At 41.7% G+C, this 27,447-nt stretch overlaps 1 long non-coding RNA gene across 1 annotated transcript; it reads left to right on the top strand.

Annotated features, from left to right (window-relative positions):
• The first annotated feature begins 24,817 nt into the window (after window positions 1–24,817).
• Window positions 24,818–26,262, top strand: LOC109616945. Its single transcript, XR_002198234.2, has 3 exons — window positions 24,818–24,893; window positions 25,103–25,805; window positions 25,885–26,262. It is a non-coding gene; the product is annotated as an uncharacterized LOC109616945 (long non-coding RNA).
• Window positions 26,263–27,447: the final 1,185 nt, after the last annotated feature.

Raw genomic sequence — 27,447 nt, 5'->3', positions numbered from 1 at the left:
CATTCGGTTATATCTGAGCAGACAAAAGGTTTCTGTACACATAATTTATTCTGTTGCTGCTGTCAGCAGTTGCATCTTCCGTAAAGATAAGGGAGCCAGTTGCACTGGCAGCCATACATGCCCAAAATGTTACAGCCCCTCCTCCATATTCCTCATGAGGTGGTATGTCAGTCCCTTTTTTCTCCAGACTTTCCTCTTGCTGTTACTCTGCTACATCTTTGTCTAATCTGTCCACAAAACAATTTCCAGAATGCTGCAGGCTCTTTTAGTTACTTTTTAGACCATCCTACTTTTGTGTTTTGGCACATTGCAGTCCATCCTCTGTAGCTTTAGCTGGATTTGTCTTTAGTGGATGGTAGGGGGCTAACACATCCAATGCCTATCTCATGAAGGTTGTTCTTCCTCTGATGGACAGTTGTTTTCTTCTTTGTCTTTATAGTGACTATTATTTTGTCATCCCCTGAATTGGTCACCCTTTTAAACTAGGTTGTTTGCCATTCCTGAGCTCAAGTGCTTTCTTTTCTCTTTTTAATGTACCAAACAGTAAGTTTTGGGATGCCTGTTTTTTCACTATCCCTGATTGATTTATTCTTATTTATCTACCTCATGATGTTTAGCTTGACTTCTGGCCTCATCGAGACTCCCCTGGTCCTCATGTCTTCAGGCTGCACATTGAAATGCAAGGCCTACATTTTAGACTACTGTCGACACTGATAGCTCTTGTGCTGCCAACACAATTAATTAATAAGAAACAGATTAATAAGAAACAGCTGTGTAGCCAAATTATCACAACACTTCTGACACTGGAAAATGGGGGGACTAAGTACAAAATGTGCTGTAATTTCAAAATGGTTAATATGAAATGATAAAAATAACCTCAAAAGCTGACAGTCTGCACTTTAACCCCATAATCATTTTAGCATTTAAAACACAAAGGGCTTGAATACAGGGCCAAAGATAGTGTTATTGTCGAAATACTTTTGAATTTGACTATAAATAGGATCATATATAATGTACTGTATGGCACCCACAGAACAATGAAGTTAGGAATAGAATTATCTGTTTTTGGGCATAAGTGGATGCGTGCACGTATGTTAGTTCAGAAAGTAATACAGTCTTCTAATACCACCACTGTAACATACTGCATTAAAACATTGATCTGTCGTAATACAAACAGTGTAAACCTGTTCCATATTTAATCCCATATTTAATCATTAATGCCTTGAAGTAGAAGAATTCCTGCATACTTACGTATCAAGTTTTTTTCTTGCACTGTTTAGGTACACATAGAAACAAGAATTATTGGTGAGAACCATGAGTGCCAGACACAGGAAACTCTCGTGAAAAGTAATTACAAAACTGTGGTGAGAGAGAGAACGTCTCAGTCAAGCAGAGAGAGGAGCTGATTGTAAATATCGTTTTTTTTAAAGGTGTACTCTGGTCACATGATCACCCCACTAAAATTGCCAAGGTCTCCAAAAACCTGTTTTAAAAAGTGACCTTAACCAGTCTTAGACATGTAACCACCCATCACAGTTTTAATGAAAATCAGGTTCTGATCAGCAGCAGGCTGTTTCGGGATGGGGACACACTGCTTTCTTTTTTTAATTAGCTAGAATCAAATTATTTTGTCTTCTAATGGATTGATCTGTATGCCAGGTGGGACTTTCAGCTGAAGAACTATCATTTTCCCAGCTGAAAGTCCATTTTAATGTCAGATGGATGATAGTGTGACCAGGTACAACTATAAGCCTCACCAGCCAACTTAGAGAAAGGGATAGAGTTGTACCCTACTCTTCTTTCACTAATGTGCACGGCCGAACCAAACTGCCAACGCTGATATTTTATTTCCACTTCTTCCTTTTGAGCATGTTTCCTGTAACTATTGTGGATGAGTAACCGGGCCAGAACAGTAGTCTCCCCAGAACAGATTCAAAAGGAACCTGTTCTTTTGAATATATGCATCTCTCCTTGGTGATTGTCTATCACAGTTGTAAGCATATCAAACAAAAATACACACACTCCCTAGCAATTACAATCTCTGTGAGGGCCCATGAGGACTGAAAATGAATGTGGAGAGAAAAGCACATCATCCCTAAGCCTTGGGACCATAAAAATTAGAAAGGGTAACTTCAAGCAGACATTTTGCCCGGAGACATTTTGGAGTACTCGCTACTTCAAGCTTCATTGCTGCTATTTTACCAATAAATAATGCCTGTGTTTTTCCGAACAGTCCTTCCAGTCATTTCTGTTGCGCTAAAAATGTAGGCACTGTCAATTAATGTCCATTTACCCCATCTCTAAAACTGTCATATATATTTGTTGAATGACAAAAGAAAAATAAGGGTCCAGACTAATAGTCAGGTCCTTCACTATAATTTTTTTTGTGAGATGACTGTATTAGCAATAGACCACAAACCTGTAACATTATCTGGTTACCAATGCATTAAAACAGTTAAACGTTTTGTGATGTCATCCCCATGCATAGTATACAACCTCATTTAGCATTTTCAGCTGATCAGCATTCAGGATTTAGAGATATTCCAATATATCTGCTGATAGGGCCCTGTCTAGTCAATCTGCTATCGGCTGCGTTCTATCGGCCTCTAAGAGCACCCTCTATTGTTGATTGAAAAACGTTGCTGCCGTCCACCAGAAAGATCCATCAGGACATTTGAATGCTTTTGCTCAACTCTCCCACGGTAAGAGTACTGTACTGAAAAACGAATGAGTTGCCACAAAGACCAAAATGTTACTCCTTTAACAAATATTAGTGGAATTTCTTTTACTAGTAATGTGCCTGGGCCTGCATGCAATAAGTAAGCTAGCTAGTCACTAAATAGAGACGCTAACTAGCTAGCCAATAATTTAGCTAGTTGTTTCGATCGTGATAACGTGCCCAGACATGTGTGCAACAAGTTAGCAAGCAGGTAGCAGCTAGAAAAGAAAGCCGATAGCTAATAGGATCATTAACACTAGGACTGGCAAATGCCTATGAGAATTAACGTTTGAGTTTGTGTGATCAGTATGATCATGGATCAGTGTTGCTGGTTAAGAAGCCTTGTGGCCTGAGGGAAAAACAGTTTTTGAGTCTGGAAGTGTGTGCTCCGGTTACAGTGTGAACACACCATAGCTTGGGTGGCTGTGATCTTTGATGATGTTCCGTGCATTCCTCAGGCATCATGTATGGTAGATCCCTTGCACGGAGGGGAGATGGCAACAGATGATGCTCTCCGCAGACTTTACCACCCTCTGGAGGGACTTGTGGTCTGCAGCAGAGCAGCTGACGTACCAGGCAGTAATGCAGCCTGAGAGGATGCTTTCAATGGTGCATCTGTAGAAGTTGGTGAGAGTTTTTACTGACATGCCAAATTTCTTGAATCTCCTCAGGAAGTACATTTGTTTTTGGACAGTTTTCTCTGCTCAGTTCACTTGTCTGGACCAAGTGAGATCGTCTTTGATGAACACACCGAGAAACTTGAATTCAGAGACTCTCCACTCTCCACTGCGCTCCATCGAAGTGTTTGGGGGCATGACACCCCCTCTGCCACTTCCTGAAAATCACGATCATCTCTTCAGTCTCACAGACATTGAGAGAGGGGTAATTGTCATGGCACCATGTAGCCTGGTTATTTTCCTCCTCTCTGTAAGCGGTCTCATCGTTTTTGGAGATGAGACCCAGGATGGTTGTGTGCTCCGCAAATTTAAGGATGATGTTGGATTTGTGTGTGGCCACGCAGTCATCCGTGAACAGGGAGTACAGGAGGGGACTGAGTACTGTGATAGAAATCTAATGTCAGAACTCTTTAAGGTAATGTAGAGATCAAAATGCTCTTTAAGATAAATACAGTTTATTAATATTTGCAAATAGAGATAGAAAGACACTAACACAAGATCAGTGACAGTCTGTCTGTTGTACAATTCAGAAACACCTCCTTATGTATGGGCAAGAAGGTGAGACAACATCTCACAAAATAACTGACCTTAGAGTAACATATGACTATGGTTTCAATCAGCCTAGTCTTCTTTCTTTGATTAGCTTAGCTCTGTATTAGTAAACCTTGCATTTTCCTAGTGTTTAAACTTCACTATCAACACAGTAGGTAGCTAGTGATTTTTCACTCTCCTATATAATGGTATAATTAATCAATACATCAGTACATTTCTACAATAGTATGCAGCTCTGTGGGGCTCCAGTGCTCAGGGTCAGTGCAGAGGAAGTGAGGTTGCCCATTCTCACCACCAGGGGTCTGCCTGTAAGGAAGACCAGGATCCAGTTGCAGAGGGTGGTGTTAAGTCCCAGGGTCCTGCGCTTAAGAACAAGCTCAGTGGGCACAATAGTGTTGAGGTCAGTGCTACAGGGCGGTAGTCATTCAGGCAGGTGATGGAACTGTATATGTAAACTGTTAATAGTTGGATAAGATGATTAGTAAAAATGTATAGTAATATATATAGTAATCCAAAATACCTCAATAACGTTTGACAAAAATTGCTCATAAATTGTGTGTGCGATGTTTGCACGTGAAGTTGTTGGACATTTGTGTTTGAAGTTGTAACACATACGCTAGTAAAGATAATCGCTAGCTATTATGAGTCAGATTTTTGTATTAAAACGCTCTGGATAAAAGAGTCTGCTAATCAGCTAATGGACTAAAACATGTTTAAAACTGTGGCGCAACGAAGACAGCAGCATGTCACTGAAAGTGATGAGTAAAGTCGTCAACAGCTAATCCACCCATGTCTTGACAGACAGCTCAAGTAGCCCATCCATCCATCCATCATCTTCCGCTTATCTGGGGCCGGGTTGCGGGGGCAGCAGTCTAAACAGGGATGCCCAGACATAGTCCCTCCAGCGTGTACTAGGTCTTCCCCGGGGTCTCCTCCCGGTGGGACGGGCCCGGAACACCTTCCCAGGAAGGCGTTCCGGGAGGCATCCGAACCAGATGCCCAAGCCACCTCAGCTGACCCCTGTCGATGTGGAGGAGCAGCGGCTCTACTCTGAGCTCCTCCCGGGTGACCGAGCTTCTCACCCTATCTCTAAGGGATCGCCCAGCCACCCTGCGGAGAAAGCTCATTTCGGCCGCCTGTATCCGGGATCTTGTCCTTTCGGTCATGACCCAAAGCTCATGACCATAGGTGAGAGTAGGAACGTAGATTGACTGGTAAATCGAGAGCTTCGCCTTGCGGCTCAGCTCTTTCTTCACCACGATAGACTGATACGTCGACCGCATTACTGCAGAAGCTGCACCGATCTGTCTGTCAATCTCCCGTTCCATCCTTCCCTCACTCGTGAACAGGACCCCTAGATACTTAAACTCCTCCACTTGAGGCAGGCACTCTCCACCAACCTGAAGTGGGCAAGCCACCCTTTTCCGACTGAGGACCATGGCCTCGGATTTGGAGGTACTGATTTTCATCCCCACCGCTTCACACTCAGCTGCAAACCGTCCAAGTGCATGCTGAAGGTCCTGGCTTGAAGGGGCCAACACGACAACATCATCCGCAAAGAGCAGAGACGAAATCGTGTGGTCCCCAAACCTGACACCCTCCGGCCCCTGGCTGCGCCTAGAAATTCTGTCCATAAAATTTACGAACAGGACCGGTGACAAAGGGCAGCCCTACCGGAGTCCAACATGCACAGGGAACAAGTCTGACTTACTGCTGGCAATGCGGACCAAGCTCCTGCTTCAGTCGTACAGGGACCTGACAGCCCTTAGCAAAGGACCCAGGACCCCATATTCCCGAAGCACCCTCCACAGGATGCCGCGAGGGACACAGTCGAATGCCTTCTCCAAATCCACAAAACACATGTGGATTGGTTGGGCAAACTCCCATGAACCCTCCATCACCCTGTAGAGGGTATAGAGCTGGTCCAGTGTTCCACGGCCTGGACGAAAACCACACTGTTCCTCCTGAATCCGAGGTTCTACTATCGGCCGTATTCTTCTCTCCAGAACCCTGGCATAGACTTTCCCGGGGAGGCTGAGAAGTGTGATCCCCCTATAGTTGGAACACACCCTCCGGTCCCCCTTCTTAAAAAGAGGGACCACCACCCCGGTCTGTCATCCCAGAGGCACTGTCCCCGACTGCCACGCGATGTTGCACAGGCGTGTCAGCCAAGACAGCCCCACAACATCCAGAGACTTGAGGTACTCAGGGCGGATCTCATCCACCCCCGGTGCCTTGCCACCGAGGAGTTTCTTAACCACCTCTGTGACTTCAGCCCGGGTGATGGACGAGTCCACCTCTGAGCCCTCATCCTCTGCTTCCTCAATGGAAGACGTGACGGCAGGATTGAGGAGATCCTCGAAGTACTCCTTCCACCACCCAACGACATCCCCAGTTGAGGTCAACAGCTGCCCACCTCTACTGTAAACAGCGTTGGTAGGGCACTGTTTCCCTCTCCTGAGGCGCCGGATGGTTTGCCAGAATCTCTTCGAGGCCAGCCGATAGTCCTTTTCCATGGCCTCACCGAACTCCTCCCAGGAGTTTTTGCCTCCACAACCACCCGGGCTGCAGTCCGCTTGGCCTGCCGGTACCCGTCGGCTGCCTCAGGAGTCCCACAAGCCAACCAGGCCTGATAGGACTCCTTCTTCAGCTTGACAGCATCCCTTACTTCCGGTGTCCACCACCGGGTTCGGGGATTGCCGCCTCGACAAGCACCGGAGACCTTACGGCCACAGCTCCGAGCGGCCGCTTCGACAATGGCGGTGGAGAACATGGTCCACTCGGACTCAATATCTCCAGCCTCCCTCGGGATCCAATCGAAGCTCTGCCGGAGGTGGGAGTTAAAGATCTCTCTGACAGGAGACTCGGCCAGACGTTCCCAGCAGACCCTTACAGTACACTTGGGCCTGCCGAGTCTGTCCAGCTTCCTCCCCCGCCATCGGATCCAACTCACAACCAGGTGGTGATCAGTTGACAGCTCCGCCCCTCTCTTCACCCGAGTGTCCAAGACATGTGGCCGCAGGTCAGATGAAACGACAACAAAGTCGATCATCGACTTACGGCTAGGGTGTCCTGGTGCCACGTGCCCTGATGGACACCCTTATGCTTGAACATGTCACTGTCGTTGCCCACGTGGGCATTGAAGTCCCCCAGTAGAACGATGGAGTCCCCAGTCGGAGCACTTTCCAGCACCCCTCCCAGAGACTCCAAGAAGGTCGGGTACTCTGCACTGCCATTCGGCCCGTAGGCAAAAACAACAGTGAGAGACCTATCCCCGACCCGTAGACGCAGGGAAACGACCCTCTCGTTCACCGGGGTAAACTCCAACACATGGCGGCAGAGCTGGGGAGCTATAAGCAAACCTACACCAGCCCGCCGCCTCTCACCATGGGCAACTCCAGAGTGGTGAAGAGTCCATCCTCTCTCAAGGAGTGTGGTTCCAGAGCCCAAGCCGTGCGTAGAGGTGATCCCGACTACCTCTAGTCGGAACCTCTCAACCTCACGCACGATCTCAGGCTCCTTCCCCGTCATTTGACATTGTAGATTATTTTAGGCATGAGATGCTGGAATGGTTATAAATAGCTTTGACTTGACCAACTTGTTTTTATTTGCTGTGGATTCTTAGTAAAAGACACATGCATACAAACAAATATTGAAGGATGCCTTAACTGTGTGTGGAAGTTGAAATTGCCCTGTTTATTTGCCAAGTTTAACAAATGTGTGTTAATTAAATGAATTGTTAAATCACATTTCCAGTTTTTATAACTAAAAAGACTACTTAATTTATAGAATGGTTTATGTAATTGTCCTGAATTATTATTCTTAGGCCTCCACATTTGAAAATGTCATGATATTATCATGTTAAATAGAAACCATCGTCCCCCCAAAACATCCACAATCAGCATCACCACAAAAAAATCTGGATCGGTCAATCTTTATTTCAAACCACACATTTTATATTCTACAATTTAAACCAGGTGCTTTGAATCCTAAATCAACCATAAAGATATCTAGCAAATATTGTATAAAATAGCTAGCTAGGCGCTAGCTAGCTCATGGTAAGTGTTGGCGTTTATAAACTAGACATATTCCTTTGTAGAAGGAAAAAGATGAGGATTGATATCATTTCTAAAGAAAACTGGAAGATAAACATGGGAAAGCTTCCGTGGATTTGAAAATGATATTTTATTGCAAAACTCAACATCTTCTTTAAGGTAAATGACACCAGAAGTAAAGAATGGATTATGATACGTATGCCTTCAGACACAACTCATGGGGAATGTAAGGAGATTTTCAACAAACTATTGCTTTAATAACAGTTCCTTGAATGTTTATGGATTGATGGACTTTTTAAAAAAAATACAAATTTGTTTGCTTTACCTCACTCTTTACGTTGGTATCAATAGGAGCTCTCAGTTTTGGAGATGGTTAACATCTCTGTCCCCTATGCTTCCGGCTGTAGATATTTTCATTTAGCTCCACTGTTTAAAAAAAAACAGTGGACCTTATCTGTAGAAAATGGGTTCCTGTGTGGATGGCTGTTTTCTTATTTTGTGCTTTGGATTTTTTCAGTTTTCCTGGCACATGCCTCTTTGTGTTACCTTAAACATGTGAATAATTGATAATTCAAAGGAAAAAAAGCCCATTGTGCTTGTTGTGAAGATGCTGGGTGTTTGTGCTTAACTAGCCTGGTGGTGCAGGTCCCGAAGAACATTCATATTTTTGTTAGGTTTAGGGGGAAGTTAAAATTAAGTCTAGGGTTAGACTTAGGTTTAGTATTTAAGTTTAGGATAAGGTTAGGTTTTTGGGGTTAAGGTTAGGGCAAATTAGATTTTGAAAAGTAATGCATTTGTCCCTATGAGGACAGACTTTCCTAAACTATGCGTCCGTCCGTAGCCAGCACTGTGCGTGTTTGGAGAATTATAGGAATCCACAAAACAACAGACTGGTCTGTCTGTGTGGTACAGGAGATCTTGGTAGCTCTTGGTGAGCTAATAGCGTCTGGTAAAAAAAAGAAAAAGTGGGTAAATAAAAGTAAACCTTTAATACCTTTTCTAAAGGAAGGGTTAACTGGAATCCAGGGTCACAGATTGGAAAATGTCTGCCAAGATGGCTTTGTGTTCAAAGGCAGTTGAAAAAAATATTGTAGAATGTGTTGAAAGCTAATGGAACTAAAATGTTTAAGGACAATGGTTCTATCACAAAACTAATAGTTCCATGGTTCATATGATGATGTGGTTGTTCCAGATATACTGTCTTCCAAAACAAAATTCAAGCTTGAGGATATTTCAGAGGTCCTAGAATTCAATCAACCAATTGAAACTGAACTGAATTCCTAAATTTGAGAAAGCATTTGACACGGAGAACATTGATAGAGAGAACCCGGATTCTAATAATGAGTTTTGGCCTGGGGTGTTATCTAACACATGTTACTTCTACAGCAATCTTGTTAAAATTCTAAGATCAATAACTAACTAATAGGAGCCAAATGGACTGAAATGACCTCTCATTTGTTACCGCATGTCTGGATCTTAATGTTTCCACTCGACTGTTGGCAAGAACAGTCATTTGTCTTATGACAGGTGATATGGACCCTCTCCCCTGTCTCTCCTTTTCTCTTTCTTTCTCTTTGTCTCCCTATACTTCTACTTTAGGAATGATCCCTTGCGTAAACTGCTCTCATCAAGACTCATACATTTGCTGCCATCTAGTGGGAGAGCAGAGTGATGTTAACGTGGTTGCGTACCATCCAGGAATGAGGTTTGCCTTAGAACCAACCTAGGATCAGCTTCCCTTCTGTAATTCAAACAGTGACCATTAGTGGCCAAATGCATTGCTGGCCCAAGATCATTGATCACCTTCCACAACCCTCAAGGACACTAAATGACAAAGCATTTAACACATAGCACCTGTTTATTAAATCATGAATTGATAGTATTAAATAATAATAAAAAAAGTATATTTCATCATTCAGTAGGGGTGTGTATGTGTTCTTCGATTTCCTTTTGGTCTTCCTCAACCTCCCCCTCTTCCTCCTCCTGGACCATGTTGGTCTCACTGTGGCTGTTCCTTTCGGAAGCACTTGGCTCTGAATTGCTGCCGGCAAACGTCACCCTCCTTTTAGATTTCTGCACATAAGAGAAAGGGGTCATTAGAACAATTATACCGTTGGTACTTTCCTCTGAGTTTGTAAATGTATGTACTCTATCTGTGCTTTAGAACCAACCTGCCTGTGTTCTTAAATGCAAAACCTTTGTATTTTATTGGACTTTACAACTTTTCAATGTACAGTGTATTATCTAAACATCTGAATTGTAAAAATTCTAAACAGAAAATAAATAATGTTCAAATATGTAAAGTATGATGTGAAACTGGCCAAGACCAAGAAAAATACATTAGCCTAAATCAAAAGATGGCATGGTCCATGTTCATTAGCTGTTCTCTATTGAAAGTTAAAGATAGAAATGCCATGATTCCTTATTCTACAAGTGAGGCATGTTCTACATGTTAACAATGTTAACTACAATGATAACTAAAAGAGAGCACACCCCTTTGATCGGGCATTGCAGAACAATCTTACAACACATGGATACATCTTATGGATTTGTGTAATTCAGCAGATGCTCTAATTCAACCTGTCAGCTATGCACATTGTATTTCACAGCAATCTGACAGTCAATGAGTCAATGATGTGGCACAACTATTTGTTGATGCATGCAAAGTCTGAGCAGGGGAATGCGCCCATAGTTTCTCTAATATATATATTTTTTTACATTCATTGATATTGTAACCTATTATATTAATTCTTTATGTAATATTTATGTTGTTAAATAACAAGATGCATTTTTATGATTTTTCTCCCATCTCTAAAAATGTAAACTTTGGCCTCAGGGCCGGAGCTTATCAGAATAATTGCACCCAAGAAATTGATCTTGGTCTAAAACTAAAGCTACTCAGGTGTTGCCCCTGGAGCACGAATGCGTGTTAGCCTGTAGGCTGAGGTATGAAAAGCATGTGTCTGATAATAGGGTGCCTCAGGAAGAGTTAGTGGGATATGCAAGTAATACATTTCCAGATTCACATATGCATACAAATAAAAAAATGTGTGAGTCAAATAGGACTAAGCACTCAGCAAATTATTGTTTGTTGAATTATTATTTGTATGGTATAATCCTAATGTAATTAACTTGCTAAAGAATTATGAAATAAAGCCTCTATGCTGGAGGTGTAAACATTAAAATGAAACCCATGTACACAATATGGTCTTGAAAAAAGCTGACTGTATTCTGGGAAAGTGTATGTCCTTTTATCTCAAAATGCCTGCAGCTTAATACCGGCCTCCCCATTATTCTTTGCTTTGAAATGTTAATAATGATTATCAGAAGAAAATGTGTAACCTAGTACTTATAGCAGCTCAGTGCTATTATTTGGAAGGCTACCCTCCCATAATGTCACAATGTTTAGCAGAAATGTTAAGTTATATAGCTGTATTTCATTTATTGTAAGACTCAGGTTATCACAGACGGACTTTCATAAGATCTGTCTGTACCTTGTTAAATACTTTAAAACAAAAGAAGTCACTATTAAAAAGGAAATTAAATTGGAGGCTGTGCTGTGTGTGTATGCGTCATGTACTCTATGCGTGGGTTAAATGTGTGTGTGGTTAAATACTTCTTTCAAACCTATCCAATATCAAATACGAATTGATAAACCAAACAGTTCTAAGCTAATGTGGTTAGCTTTCACTTACTAAGGATTCGACCGGTATGTAGAGAACCTGAAGCACTAATTACAGCTGTACTAATACAAAGACGAACTCAGGTTACCTGAATCACTGAACGCATGACATTTTTGCTTCCCATTCCTGGCCAAAGAGAGAGAAACAATGTCCCCTTAATGGATACTTTGATGGTTAATTCTCCCTAGACTAGACAAAGGAAAAATTCCAGACTGATGGAGCGCTAAAGCGGTTTTCCCTTTGGCTTCTAAATTGGATTTGTGAGCGTACATTCAGCTACAGGAGGAAATGAAAGACTTTGAAGAGGGATGCATTGGCGCATCCCTTTTCCCTTTCAGGAATTAGAGTTTTAAGGGGAATTACATGATATATTGAAAATGTGTCTAGGTTCATAAATTCCTCTAACTCAATGTTTGTCAAGGCCTACAGCTCTTTCACCCAGGCAGATCAAAATATCAGTGGGGCCAGTGTGTTTGAAACTTACAGGCTCCAAAAACACCTCCATCCAAAGGTTTTAATTTATCAGCGTTACAACATATAACCAAATCCTTTTGTTACTTAATGTTTAATCCTTTATGAAATGCATTCTGGATATATAAAACATTAAAATCACATTTCTAATTATAAAAACTTATAAAAAGATAACAGGGCTTTGTTGCCCCTTTTGTTCTCGGGACCATTCCCCTGGTTGGACATTTGTTTTCTCTGTGCTGTTACTGTTTTTATTCTGTTTTGTACCTTGTTTTGCAGTGTTGCTATGTTGCTATGTTGTGCCTTTCCCCTTATTTTGTATATTGTTGTCACCTGTGTTTCTGATCACTTGTGTTCAATCAAGCCTATGTAGTTTTGTTCTGATTGAGTAGCCTTTGTGAGTTATTGTTTGTCATTCGCCATTCATTACTGAGTCTTGATTAAAGTTATTCTTGCGATCTCATCTACTGATGACCTTAGATTTGGAAACTAGACCCCGATTTCCAGCCCTGTGATTTTTCCTTGTTTGCTGCTCGAATTGATTCCTGGTTTTGTCCATTGCCTGCCTGTCTGCTTCTGCCTTCTCATTTTGTTGGAACTGAACCACCAAATAAAATCCATAATCTCTGACTCCATCATTACAATTAGACTTTTAAACAAAACACTAACTCATTTATCCCCGGGGAACAAGGTGAACGGCTGGTCCGTCACACAATGGGCATCTGCATGTGAATTCCTGACCAGTACGGTCAAGGGCCCTGAAGACGGATTATCAGCCTTCCACTTGGCAGTCATGCAGACCAGGTGGTGTTTGCTATTGGCATGGCAGTCAAGGACCGTTTGCGAAAGTTGTCAAAGCCTTTGTAAAAAGATCAAACATTATCCTTTGCTGCCTTCTTCACTTGAGTGACTCATGCAAGTTTTTAGATGTTTTATTGAAAAACAATACCAGACAGCCATGCATCACATCACTTTTCAACTCTTGATTGGCCTAACAGCGTGTGCAAAGAGCTGCAAGGTAGTTATATGTGCCAGATTACAAAACTGGAGGATGTAAAGTTTATAATGCAATTATTATTTCTTTCAATCAATTCTTTTTTGCAATAGTCTGATTATTTGTCTGACTTGACTTTACTGGCCCGGGGGCATCGGGCCATTGTTATTGTCGAGCCCTGATCTAGAAAATAATTTAGGTAACAGGATGGAACGTTGAGATTGACATTCACAAAAAAAAAAATCTAAAGGATTCTCATCATATTTCATATTTTCATTTTGTGTTATAAAAATGGGATAAAATCTTATTTTTTCAGCTTTCTAGGTACACTGCTCAAAACAACTAAGGGAACACAATCATTACAGTATAACACCAAATTAGTTCAACAACAGGGATGAAAGTGACAACAGGGGCACTGGAGAGACAACAGCAAGACAACCCCCAAAAAGGGAATGGTTTTGCAGGTAGTGGCCACAGACAATTCCTCTCTCCTTATCCTTCCTGGCTGATTCTTCTCTAGTTTAGCGTTTTGCTAGTTTCCTTGTCACTACTGGTAACATGAGTACCTGCAGCACATTCAGGTTGCACAGGTAGTCCAGCTCTTCCAGGATGGCACATCCATACGTGCTGTTGCAAGAAGGTTTGCTGTGTCTCCCAGTACACTCTCAAGCAGAGATGGGGACAAGTCACACATGGTCAAGTCCAAGCAAGTCTCAAGTCTTAACCATCAAGTCTCGAGTCAAGTCTCAAGTCACAGTTCAGATAAATCAAGCAAGTCAAGTCAAGTCAAGGGTTCACCCTAAGCAAGTCAAGTCGAGTCCTTAAAAGTTTCAAGTCAAGTCAAGTCACAGTACTAAAGAGACGAACACACACACACACACACACTGTCCTCTGTTTCTGACGTGCGCTCGGTGCGAACCTCGATTTCAAAATCAAATATTTTTCTCTTCCGCGGTCCAATTTTGTGGGGGGACGAAGCGGAGGGATCTTGAATCAGCCTGAAGGGGTTGTATTCGCTATAACAACCACCTCGCTATACCTTATCCCGCTTATTACATGGCTACCTACCAAATAAATCAATAATTGGCACAAAATATTAGAATCCTGCTGCGTCCATAGCAACGCGCTGTTTTTCATGGCAACGGTCTGTTATCAAGAAATAACACGCATTCTGCACTGGAATTCAGCCAATCCATGTAATAAGGGCTAATAATAACAACCTTATAAACTAATTATTGTGATTGAAAAACTGCCTAATATGTAATTACGCTGTAATTATTCTTGTCTGTATGAGTAAAAAAAAAACTCTTCGAAATGTTTAGGTGCTAGTAATCACATCGGCGCCTCCATGTTAGCCTTTCATGCAGTAAAGTTAACTGTTATGGTGTAAGCACATTGCTTTTAAGTTTCCAAATGCAGTCCACAAACACTTGAAAATGCGCACATTTAATACAGACATTATAGCCTACGTGTAATATACATGCCCGCTCATTTTAAGATGCCCATCAACATTAAAATTCAGGCTATGCCACTGTTATAGTCAAATTCCCTTACATCTATTTACCAGACGTATTCAGTAATGATAATGGTCACATTTCTAACAAGAAAAAAAAACAAACATAAAATGCAACCAAGGCCAAATTCTGACAAACAAAAGATTAATTCATTACATTAGTAACTTAATCGTTATAGATATTAGTGAAACTGAATATAAAGAGATTACCTTCTTACCTTTCCTTGTGGTTCTTAAAATGACGAATGAAATTTGACGTTGTTGCATATTTTGCATCTGGCAAATCTTTTTTTATTCAATCCAGTTTAAAGTCCTTGTATCCAAATTATACTATTTGTGGAGCTGGACTAACGTTACTGTCTGCCATGTTTGGCGCGGTTTGAATTGTGCAGCGTTAAAGGCACATACGCTGATTAGTAGTGCTGATGTCACAACATATAGAATTATTTTATTGCTGTTTGTTTATTATAAGTTCAAGTCATTGTCGAGTCTTCCACTTCAAATCAAGTCAAGTCTCAAGCAACTTGTTCTCAAGTCAAAGTCAAGTCAAGTCATTTTCATACTTTAATCAAGCAAGTCACAAGTCCTGAAAATTGTGACTCCAGTCAGACTCGAGTCAAGTCATGTGACTCGAGTCCCCCACCTCTGCTCTCAAGAGCATGGAAGAGATACCAGGAGTCAGGCCATTACATGAGGAGAGCTGGACAGGGCTGTAGAAGGGCATCAACCCAGCAGTAGGACTGGAATCTGCTCCTTTGTGCAAGGAGAAACAGGAGGAGCACTGCCAGAGTCCTACAAAAAGTCTCTTCACAGATGAGAGCAAGTTCACACTGAGCACATCTGACAGATGTGAAAGAGTCTGGGGACACCGTGGTGAACGTTATGCTGCCTACATCATCCAGCATGACCGGTTTGGCGGTGGGTCAGTGATGGTCTCGGGAAGCATATCTTTGATTCTGATTCTGATCCGTGGAGGGTCGCTCAGACCTCCACGTGCTACCTAACAGTACCCTGACTGCTGTTAGGTACCAGGATGAAATCCTAAGACCCATTGTCAGAACTTACGTTAGTGCAGTGGACCCTGGGTTCCTCCTGGTGCAGGACAAAACCTGGACTCATGTGGCCAGAGTGTGTACATGTAGGCAGTTCCTGGATGACGAAGCCATTGATGCCATTGACTGGCCCTCATGTTCCCCAGACCTGAATTCAATTGAGAACCTCTGGGACGTTATGTAACGGTGCATCCAACGCCACCAAACAGTGCCACAGACTGGCCAGGAGCTCAATGATGCCTTGATCCAGGTCTGGGAGGAGATCCCCCAGGACACCAACGGCCGTCTCATCAAGAGCATGCCCAGATGTTGACAGGAGTGCATACAGGCATGTGGGGGCCATACACACTACAGAGTCACATTGTGAGTTGCCGTGATGAAATTCACTCAAGTTGGAACAGTCTGATTTAAATTGTTTACTTTGAATTTTTGGTGTGAGTTTTCTGACATCTGATGTCAAACAATCGTATATTTTAGACACATATTGTTTTAATTTAATGACAGCTTTAGAGTCATAAAAACTGTGAATGTTAACTTGGATACTGATCAAACTTGCTCATAAATTGTCAGAGGGAGCTGACGAGTTTGATAGCCTGACGACATTAAATTCTTCCATTGCTCCGTCATTCTGGCTCTGACCCAACCCATCGGTCTCTGCACGATACTGAAAAGAACTATATTCAATGTAATAAGCAAGCTAGCAATAAATAACACCAGTATATTACACCATCTTATGTGATACATACACTCAATTGCTACTCAAAGCCTGAATTCTTTGTGGCACGTATTAGTGTGCTAGAGACATGAATTAGGGATGTTGGTCTATGCTGACTCGATTACATCACACAGTCCCTGCTGTGTTTTCACACACACATCCATGCTGTGAACCTTCTTTTCCACCTCATCCCAAAGGTGAACTGGAGACAGTGCAGGTCATTGGAGGTCATTCATTACTGGAGTAGCCAATGTCATATTTGTTATGCATGCTTAGTCTTGCTCGAAGTATCTATTTAATCTGAAAATGGGTGAACTGTAGCCATAAGTGGATAAACATGGTGAACAATGCTGTGAGATGCAAATTATGCTCAATTGGTTTTACAGGGCTTTATTTGTGCCAAGAAAGCATTCCCACAACATTACACCACCACCACCAGCCTGTACTGTTGACACAAGGCCGGATGGATCCATGGATTCATGTGGACATTCTGACCATACCCTCTGCATGTGACAGCAGAAGATGGCATTTGTCAGACCATGCAAAGTATGTTTCTATCTTTAATCGGCCAGTGCATGTGCCTACTGTTGCCTCATCTTGCTGTTCTTAGCTGTGAAAAGTGGAACCTGGCTTGGTCTTCAGCTGTGGTAGTCTATCCCCTTCAAGGTTTAATGCGTTGTGTATTCAGAGATGCCCCTCTGCACATCACCACTGTGATGAGTGGCTATATGAAAATGTGTTGCCATTCTGTTAGTTTGAACAAGTCTGGCATCCTTTAACCTCTCTCATTATAACAAGGTGTTTTTGCAAATAGAACTACTGCTCACTGGAAGTTTTTTTTGTTCATTGCACCATTGTCTCTAACCTCTAGAGACTGTAGAGCATTAAGTCAGCTGTTTATACAGTGGGGAGAACAAGTATTTGATACACTGCCGATTTTACAGGTTTTCCCACTTACAAAGCATGTCATTTTTATCATAGGTACTCTTCAACTGTGAGTGACGGAATCTAAAACAAAATCCAGATAATCAAATTGTATAATTTTTAAGTAATTAATTTGCATTTTATTGCATGACATAAGTATCTGATACATCCGAAAAGTAGAACTTAATATTTGGTACAGAGTCCTTTGTTTGCAATTACAGAGATCATACGTTTCCTGTAGTTGTTGACCAGGTTTTCACACACTGCAGCAGGGCTTTTTGGCCCATACGGACCTTCTCCAGATCCTTCTGGTTTCGGGGCTGTCGCTGGGCCAATACGGACTTTCAGCTCCCTCCAAAGATTTTCTATTGGGTTCAGGTCTAGAGACTGGCTAGGCCACTCCAGGACCTTGATATACTTCTTACGGAGTCACTCCTTAGTTGCCCTGGCAGTGTGTTTTGGGTCGTTGTCATGCTGGAAGACCCAGCCACGACCCATCTTCAATGCTCTTACTGAGGGAAGGAGGTTGTTGGCCAAGATCTCACGATCTTGCCCCATCCATCATCCCCTCAATAGGGTGCAGTCATCCCCTTTGCAGAAAAGCTTCCCCAAAGAATGATGTTTCCACCTCCATGCTTCATGATTAGGGTGGTGTTCTTGGGGTTGTACTCATCCTTCTTCTTCCTCCAAACACGGTGAGTGGAGTTTAGACAAAAAAGCTATATTTTTCTCTCATCAGACCACATGACCTTCTCCCATTCCTCCTCTGGATCAACCAGATGGTCATTGGCAAACTTCAGATGGGCCTGGACATGCGCTGGCTTGAGCAGGGGGACCTTGCGTGCGCTGCAGGATTTTAATCCATGACTGCGTAGTGTGTTACTAATGGTTTTCTTTGAGACTGTGGTCCCAGCTCTCTTCAGGTCATTGACCAGGTCCTGCCGTGTAGTTCTGGGCTGATTCCCCACGAGGTGAGATCTTGCATGGAGCCCCAGACAGAGGGAGATTGACCGTCATCTTGAACTTCTTCCATTTTCTAACAATTGCGCCAACAGTTGTTGCCTTCTCACCAAGCTGCTTGCCTATTGTCCTCTAGCCCATCCCAGCCTTGTACAGGTCTACAATTTTATCCCTGATGTCCTTACACAGCTCTCTGATCTTGGCCATTGTGGAGAGGTTGGAGTCTGTTTGATTGAGTGTGTGGACAGGTGTCTTTTATACAGGTAACAAGTTCAAACAGGTGCAGTTAATACAGGTAATGATCGGTGAAAAGGAGGGCTTCTTATATAAAAACTAATAGGTCTGTGAGAGATGGAATTCTTACTGGTTGGTAGATGATCAAATACTTATGTCATGCAATAAAATGCAAATGAATTATTTAAAAATCATACAATGTGATTTTGTGGATTTTTGTTTTAGATTCCATCTCTCACAGTTGAAGTGTACCTATGATAAAAATTCCAGACCTCTACATGCTTTGTAAGTAGGAAAACCTGCGAAATCGGCAGTGTATCAAATACTTGTTCTCCCCACTATACGGATAGATAATGTGCAGGTTTCTCAACATATGAGGAAATATCAGCTGCAAATTCACCTGTTTGTTGGCGACTCCACGAGGGTAGCGAGCGATATCATCACGTCTGCGTTCCACTCTCTCCCAGTCATCCACCCACAGCTGGCGCCGGTAGTCAGACTGGCAGGCTGTAATTCGCTGGTAGATGGCCTGGTTCTGACGAGTCACCTGCAGCAGCTCATCCCTCCTCTTATCAGCGTTCAGACTACAGGTCAAAAGAAGACAGAAATGTTTTTTTCTGTCTTCCACCCATGTTCAAAGTAACCTAGCATCATCTAAATTATGACTTGAGCTAAAGGATATGTTTCCATCATCCCCAGGCTATTGTATACAAGCACATATGAGCCTGGAACACCTTCCATTCAACGTTAGCCTTGTTGGAGGACTCATTTAAGTTAATAACAATACTGCAAGGAGGTGCTCCAATGGAAGCAGGATTGGTGATGTGTATTTGCAAAAGCTTTCCCAAAAAAGCCCTTCTTTCCAGCTACTTCATTAGCAAATCACATTATCTGAGCTAGAACGCTAATGGCCTCCCCAAGAAGAAAGACTACCCACTTGCCATACCAATAAGGTGTTAGCTAAGTTGCTAAAATAAGATTGCTGTGGTGTTCACCGAATTTGAGCAAGCCACTGTCTTCTGTCTAAATAATTCTAATGACATGTTAATGAACGCAATGTTGTTTCACCCAATTTGGCAATGTCAGTGTTTCCCAGCTCTAGTTTAATTTAGATGAAACAGTAATTAGCCCCTGTTTAAAGTCGTTAGCCCCATACGTGCAATCAAATTACAGAGCTGCAATTCATGAATTATGAGGCAAACTTTCTCAAACAAATACCTTTTATTGACATAATTCCATAAAAAACATCTCATGAAAAGTCCATGTTTATTAAAAGTAAATCCAACAACAATATTTGGGGATTATATACAGTGGCATACAAGACACACACGGGTGAGGAAATAGTGAGAGACCAAATGTAGTGTATTGGTTATTTACATTTACGGATTGAGACAATGGCTGTATTGGCAGATTTCTGGTAGTGTTCTAATAGTCTACAAAGGCCTCATCTGAAGCGAAGATCCACCAGACCTTCTGCAAATTGGGGAGGAAGTGTCTAGGAATGAGATTAAAGGTTATGAGCTGTTGGAATTAAGCTCCAAAAACAGACCTGGGCAGGACCACCACTAGGGAAATTACATTCTGAGAGACAACTACCTGTTGCTCTACAGTTAAGACTATAACTATAATCTGGCTGATATGGAATCATTTCTGGGTAAACTATCTTTCCCAACAAAACCTGTGGGAGACAGAATTGACATTCAAGGAGATAAGAAATACAGGAAGCAATTAAAATCCTTCAAAATAAAAAATCCCTAGGTCCTAATAGGTATTGATCAGTTTTAGTAGAAGTACCAAAAATATTTCCTAATGAAACCCCGACTAAGAATGTGTACTGACTCCTTTGCCAGCCTCCCACACCCATGCATATCTTTCTCAAATTAGCTCGAGCTTCAGGCCTGTTTCTCCTATTAAAAGGACATTATGTAAATAAAAAAAGTAATATAAGAAAATGGTGATAATGCTGTTTATCTGCAGTAATAGTGGAATGATGGGGTTTTACAATATTTATTATTGAAATGTTATTATTTCAGGTGCATACAAAAGGCGCACAGGCTTCTGTTGTCATATTGAAAATGAGCACCTTCTCTCTCATCTGGGACGAGCAAATATCTGTCCTCAAACAAGCGATGGCAAATGGCTTTAAGCAAAATCCCTCAGTCATTTCTTTGTTGCCATAATTCTACATAATTCCCTCAACTTCTTTTGATGTGAGAGAACAACAACTGAATGGTGTGTGGAATCATTGTGCAATGAAAATCACTTTTTTAAATGTTTACAAATATACCAAAATATTGTGACTGGGTATGTGCAGGTTATAGCAAGTAAAATGTAAGACTTTTTAAGACTCTTTTAATGCCCCTACGCAGTGCGTGGTGCTCAATCTCATGAGCGATCTCGCTTTCTGTGTACGCTTGCTCGCGTGTTGAGCATGCATGCTTGCGGGTTGAGTATGTGTGCACTAGAGTTAAACATTTAAAAAAGTTGAGCTGCCGCTGCCCATGTCAACCAGCGAACAGTGTTTATCTTGTCAACCAATCAAATCATTGACAACATCGATATTCAAGCGTAAAAATGAAGGAGAAATTAATTATTGATCACACTGAACAGAGAAATGCTGGGCATTCATTGGAGGCTTTTCGCAGTGTTTTTGTTCTTTTTGTGTTTCTCACACTTCATGGGATTCCACAAATTTAATTCCCATGGTGCCAAGTTGGAAAGACTTCTTTCAAAAAACACAGTGGTCTTTGTTTTCTTTCCCTTCTAATTTGCTGTTGTCCAACAACTTGTGATTTAACCCTTGTGCGCCCCTCGGGCATTTTTGTAAATTTTTCTCCATTTTTTTTATTTATTTGGGGATCATTTTGTCTGTGTTGCAGCTAGGGGCATGATTTTTTGTTAAATTTTTTTAATCCAATGTCTTGAACTCTTTCATGCGGAAGAGGATTAGTGCCAATCAATAATAAAAAATAAAAAAAAACATCATGACATTAAAGTAATTATAATGTGAGATTAAACTCGTTAAATTTTGAGAAAAAAAGTCTAAATACAATCTTGAGAATAAACTAATTAAATATTGAGAATAAAGTCGTTGTGTTTCGAGAAAAAACTTGTTATATTTCGAGAAAAAAGTCTAAATACAATCTTGAGAATAAACTCATTAAATATCGAGAATAAAAATCTAAATTAAATGTAGAGAATAACGCATTCGATCAGTGTGCATTGCATAGCTTACTGATAGAGGACAGGGCAAAGTTGGATCAATTAGTCAAGGTATATTATAGACTTTCTTTCAGTAACAAAGAAATACTATCAACTTTAGCTAATTATGACAGAATTATAATTAGCATACAAACTTTAAAGAGAATTTTCAAGCGGCTAGGTCTTTTTAGAAGAAGAAATCAGTCCAATTTGCACGATGTACTCGCTTTTTGTCCAACATGAATTGACCAGTGGACAAATGCAAGTTCATCGCTGGCTTCACCTACGTGCGATTCATCGAGGATACCATAAAACGGATTATTAAACTTTATTCTCGATATTTATTCTTAAGATTTTATTTAGACTTTTTTCTCAAAATGTAACGAGTTTAATCTCGCATTATAATGACTTTAATCAATAGATGGTTTTATTATTTTTTATGTTTACTTGGCACTAATCCTCTTCCGTACTTTCATGTCTTTCATACTCTGTTTATGAATTTTGCACCCTCTTGACACCTTCGTGGACAAAAATGTCCCATTGACTTCCATAAAAAAAAAAAAAAAAGTATCTCACTGCCATTAGAGTATAAAACCATGCATTCTGTAATGTAAGCATTCCATTTTGAAGAAAAGTAGTGATATTTGAAATTTTTACTGTATTCCACCACACACACATGCAAACACACACACACCCACACAATAATTTCTTCCATTGGCCTACAATGGGAAAATGGTTGAATCTGGTAGAAGAGTTTTTGTGTGCACGTGTGTGTGTGCGCGTGCATGTGTATGTGCGCGCGCGCGCGCGTGTGTGTGTGTGCACGTGTGTGTGATGGAATACAGTCAAAATTTAATCAAAATGAAATGCTTACATTACAGAATGCATGGTTTTATACTCTAATGGCAGTGAGATAAAAAATGTGTTTTTAATGGAAGTCAATGGGACATTTTTGTCCACGAAGGTGTACAGAGGGAGTATCTGGCACTACATAAAATATACTAATGCAATCAAATCAATTTTGTTGCAAATCTTTGACATATCCAAGACTCTAATCACCACCAAAGCCCCATGCCCCTACTATTTATAATTTTTTTAATAAATAATGAGGTAATTCAAACAATCAAGCTAGCATTTAAAGGGTTCAAATCCAGAAAATGATTGAATGTTTGGTTGTTTTGAGCAGGTTTCAAGTTGTTTAAGAGATTTATGAAAAAAAAGGCTTGAAAAAATATTAATGTATAAATATTTTATGTCCGTTTATTGTACGTGTAAATTTTTGTCCACGAAGGTGTCCAAAGGGTAGTACATTTGAGGGGCGCACAAGGGTTAAATGTGCAATTTCCCATGGTACATGCAGGACGTTTAACAGCCAATGTCTACTATGTAGCTAGTTAAATTACCTAGCTTGGTTTTAGCTAGCTATCTACCTCATAAACAACGGTGTTGGGAGAAAAGCAGCCAACCGTCATGAATGTCTTGCGGACATGTAACATTTTGACAGAAATGGTTCCTCTTTGTGCGTGACCAGAACTATAATGCGTTTGCAAACCACAAATTATTTCTTGCATCCCTTCTTCACAATGATAACAAACCGTAATAAATACTTTTGTAAGACCTCGAAAAAGACGAAATAAGACTATTTATGACTTTTCATATTTTTTGGGAATTATTAAAGTTTTGATTTCAGATTTTTTTAAAGGAAGCCTCTCTGGGCTACAATGGAAGTGAACGAGGCAACCGATATTGGGTTCACAAATATATGATGTATTTGGTTTTCCAAAAAAGGCCAGGGTATATTGATAAAGGTGTCCGTCTCCGAATAGAATCTGTCATGAGGATTAATCTGGCAACTGGCTTTGTTTACAAAACTGCAGCCCACGTTAGCTAGTATAAACTACTAGCTCAAAGACAAATGCCAACAAGTTGTATTAGCTGCTGGTAAACTGACACAAATCTGTCTGCGAGGAAAATCTGTCCAGCAATCGGCTTTTTTTACAAAACTGTAGCTCACGTTAGGATTGGGATTCATTGCTACTTAATGCCATCGAGAACCTTGATGTGTCCATGGATGATGCTGAATCGGCTCCAGAGTGTGCAACAGCTGGCATTAACTTTCACGCTCTTATCTACCGGGCAGTTTTGGAAACTTTAATTCTATGGTAAGTCCTGTTCTGCAGGAATAGTATGGGGAGGTACTGAAATTATGGGGCATTGGCCCAATTTTGATACTGTTGGAAACGGCCATGTCACTTATTTTCCCTGACTGATAACATTCCGGAATGACAGCCTGTCTTTTAGACAATTGGCTAGATTCCATATTATTAACACAATAGGGGACTGCACATTCTCAAAACATTTAGATAAATATCTGCACATTTTGCTTGTTGCTAGTATTCCTCAATGAGGTCAACCCTGTAGTTCAGCTATTTTGAAACAGCACCGGGCTATAAGCTTGAGTGCAGACTTTTACAGATGTTGTGATGTAGTGCATTGTTTACGAAAAAGAAAATCTGTTTCATGTAGAACATAACCATTGATACAATGCTCATTTTGTACATACACAGTGGCCTTTCCATTTTGGAATACCGAATGTTTTACAAATTTTTTTTCTGTATGAACTAGGATCATGCTAGATGATCTGTAAATAGGCACCAGTTTCAAAAAAGCTAACTTTTCCTTTATCTTAGTATTTGACAAGAAGTTTTACTTTATGTTAGGTAGCTACAGATGTTGATGTCTGGCAGCATGTCATCTTTTCGTTGTTGTCAGTGGTTACTAGAAGGGGATGAGCCAAGATGGGGAGATGCAAATTTAATGTGAAGTGGTTGGAGGAGGATATGTTTTGGATGTGGTTGGCGCCCGCAGAAAATGAGTACAAGGTGTTCTGTCATCAGAATTATTTAGAATTTAGTTCATTCAAAAAAGAGAAATGTTTGATATAAGTTAATTTCACGTGTTAAACTTAATTCTGTTGTAAATTATATTTAGGAATGGTTTGCAAGGAACCTTTATTTTGAAATACATGGCACGTAACGTGTTTACATTTCCCTAACTAGTTGCAGAAGTAGAAGAAGTAGGCTAGACGAAACATGGTGAATCTCCGAGTTGGGCTATTGATTTTTCCCATGCCAGCATTGTCTGTAAGTTTAGTAAATCTTTCTGTCATCACTTAACCTGCATGTTAGCTGTCGCGTTTGTACGCTAGCAATGCTATTCTGAGGTTAATACAGCCTGTAATGTGTAAATTGGCAGTTAGCACATTGTTCACGTGTTGTATATGAATAGTTAAAGATAGCTTAGCAACTTGCTGTACAAGAGACTAAGTATCTGTCTTTTCCTTTCTGTTTAGTTTTCACTCGTCAATTTCACCTGCCTGAAGTAAATAAAAGGAGCAAGGCGCTCATCGTCCTGGCTCGTGAATTCGAGTTTGGCTTGCTGTTAAACTGTGTCAACGTACTGGAAGTGCACAACACATGGGGAGAACAGTATACAGGCAAGATGCAATTTATGCTGAAAGACGCTCAGGTTAGGGACCATGGGGGGTGAAAGCTGTTGAATCTCACATGAAATGTCAAATTCACAGTACGCAGCAGCAACTAGTGGGGCTGTGTAAATGCCTGTATTATTTGCACATAGCAACCCTGAATGTTCAGACTCCCTAGCAACTTCTCAGCAGTCAGCTTTGAGCAGCATTGTGTCACCGCCAAGACACAAAGGGCTGAGGTGCTGTGGGTTCTCCACACAGTGAGCAGACACCATTCAAATCGAATGATGACATACATAGTGGCTTTGCTCCTATGTTCTCTGATTCGGAATAAATCAGAATATGAAAATACAACCGCCAAATATGGCAGTGCCTCGTTCATTAAAAGAGCTCTATTGCACAGTGTTAGTAAGAAACCCTATGTGATAATGTTTGATGAGTGCATGAATATAATTACAAAGAGCAAGCAAATGGATCTCCAACTGAGGTACTGGACCACTCATGAGAAGGGCACCCATGTGATCTCCCGCTATTACACATCGCAATTTATGGGTTGGATCATTTCCATGTAAGTAAAGTCTCTCAAATTGTTATATCTATACATGGATACTTGACACATTACATTTATATTTTTTTCAAATGTGCAGGAAGTTACAACAGAGCTGGATCTGAGCAACATGCTCCCTCTGTCAGTGGATGGGCCCAGTGTTAACTGGAAGTTTCTTGAGCACTTGCAGGAGGAACACAGAGAGCAGTGTGGAGGAGATTACAGATTGTTAGTTGTTGGGGCCTTCACATGATGCACAACTCGCTCAAGAATGGCTTTGCAGTGTAACAAATTGAGAAGGTCCTCAGAACCCTGCACTACCTGTTTAATTGTGCACCTGCAAGGAGGGAAGACTTCAGGTTGCTGACCAAGTGTGATACATTTCCTCATTCATTTTGTGGGCATTGTTGACTGAAAAACCTGCCAGCAGTGAAAAGGTCAAAGCCAAGAAGTTCCCTAACCCAAGTTTGTCATCATATGAATTCCATTATCCTCCTTAACATGTGGTAACGCCTCATTCCCTACCCGGAGAAGGCACTCCATCGGTTTCCTGCTGAGAACCATGGCCTTAGATTTAGAGGTGCTAATCCTCATCCCAAACGCTTCGCACTCGGCTGCAAACCGGTCCAGTGAGTGCTGAAGGTCACAGACCATTGATTGCCATCCGGACCACATCATCCGCAAAAAGCAGCGAGGAGATCTCCAGGGCACCGAACTGCAACCCCACCCCAACCCGACTACGCCTCGATATCATGTCCATAAAAGTTACAAACAGGATTGGTGACAAAGCGCAGCCCTGGCGGAGGCCAACCCCCACCTGGAACGAGTCCGACTTACTACCGAGAACCCGAACACAGCTCTCACTTTGGACGTACAGGGATTGGAAAGCCCTCAAAAGGGACCTCCTCACCCCATACTCCCGCAGCACCTCCCACAGTATCTCCCGGGGACCCGGTCTTACGCCTTCTCCAGATCCACAAAACACATTTAGACAGGATGGGCATATTCCCAGGCCCCCTCCAGGATCCTTGCAAGAGTGAAGAGCTGGACGGAATCCGCATTGTTCCTCTTCAATCTGAGGTTCGACTATCTGCCAAACCCTACTTTCCAGTACCTTTAAGTAGACTTTCCCAGGGAGGCTAAGAAGTGTGATACCCCTGTAATTGGCACACACCCTCTGGTCCCCCTTTTTGAACAGGGGAACCACCACCCCGGTCCGCCACTCCTTAGGAACTTTCCCCGACTTCCACGCAATGTTGAAGAGGCATGTCATCTAAGACATCCCCTCCACACCCAAAGCTTTCAACATTTCGGGACGGATCTCGTCAATCCCCGGAGCTTTGCCACTGTGGAGTTGTTTGACTACCTCAGTGACTTCTGCCATGGAGATTGACGATGCTTCCCCATCAGCCTCCAGCTCTGCCTCCACTAAAGAGGGTGTGTTAGTGGGATTTAGGAGTTCCTCAGTGTTCCTTCCATCGCCCAATTACCTCCTCAGTTGAGGTTAACAGTGTCCCATCCTTACTGTACACAGCTTGGATAGTTCCCCGTTTTCCCCTCCTGAGGTGGCGGACGGTTTTCCAGAAACACCTTGGTGCCGACCGAAAGTCCTTCTCCATGGCTTCCCCAAACTCCTCCCACACCCACTGTTTTGCCTCTTTCA

The sequence above is a fragment of the Esox lucius genome, chromosome 19 (genome assembly GCF_011004845.1).
Source record: "Esox lucius isolate fEsoLuc1 chromosome 19, fEsoLuc1.pri, whole genome shotgun sequence".
Lineage (NCBI taxonomy): Eukaryota > Metazoa > Chordata > Actinopteri > Esociformes > Esocidae > Esox > Esox lucius.
This window is presented reverse-complemented; position numbering and strand designations above follow the sequence as displayed.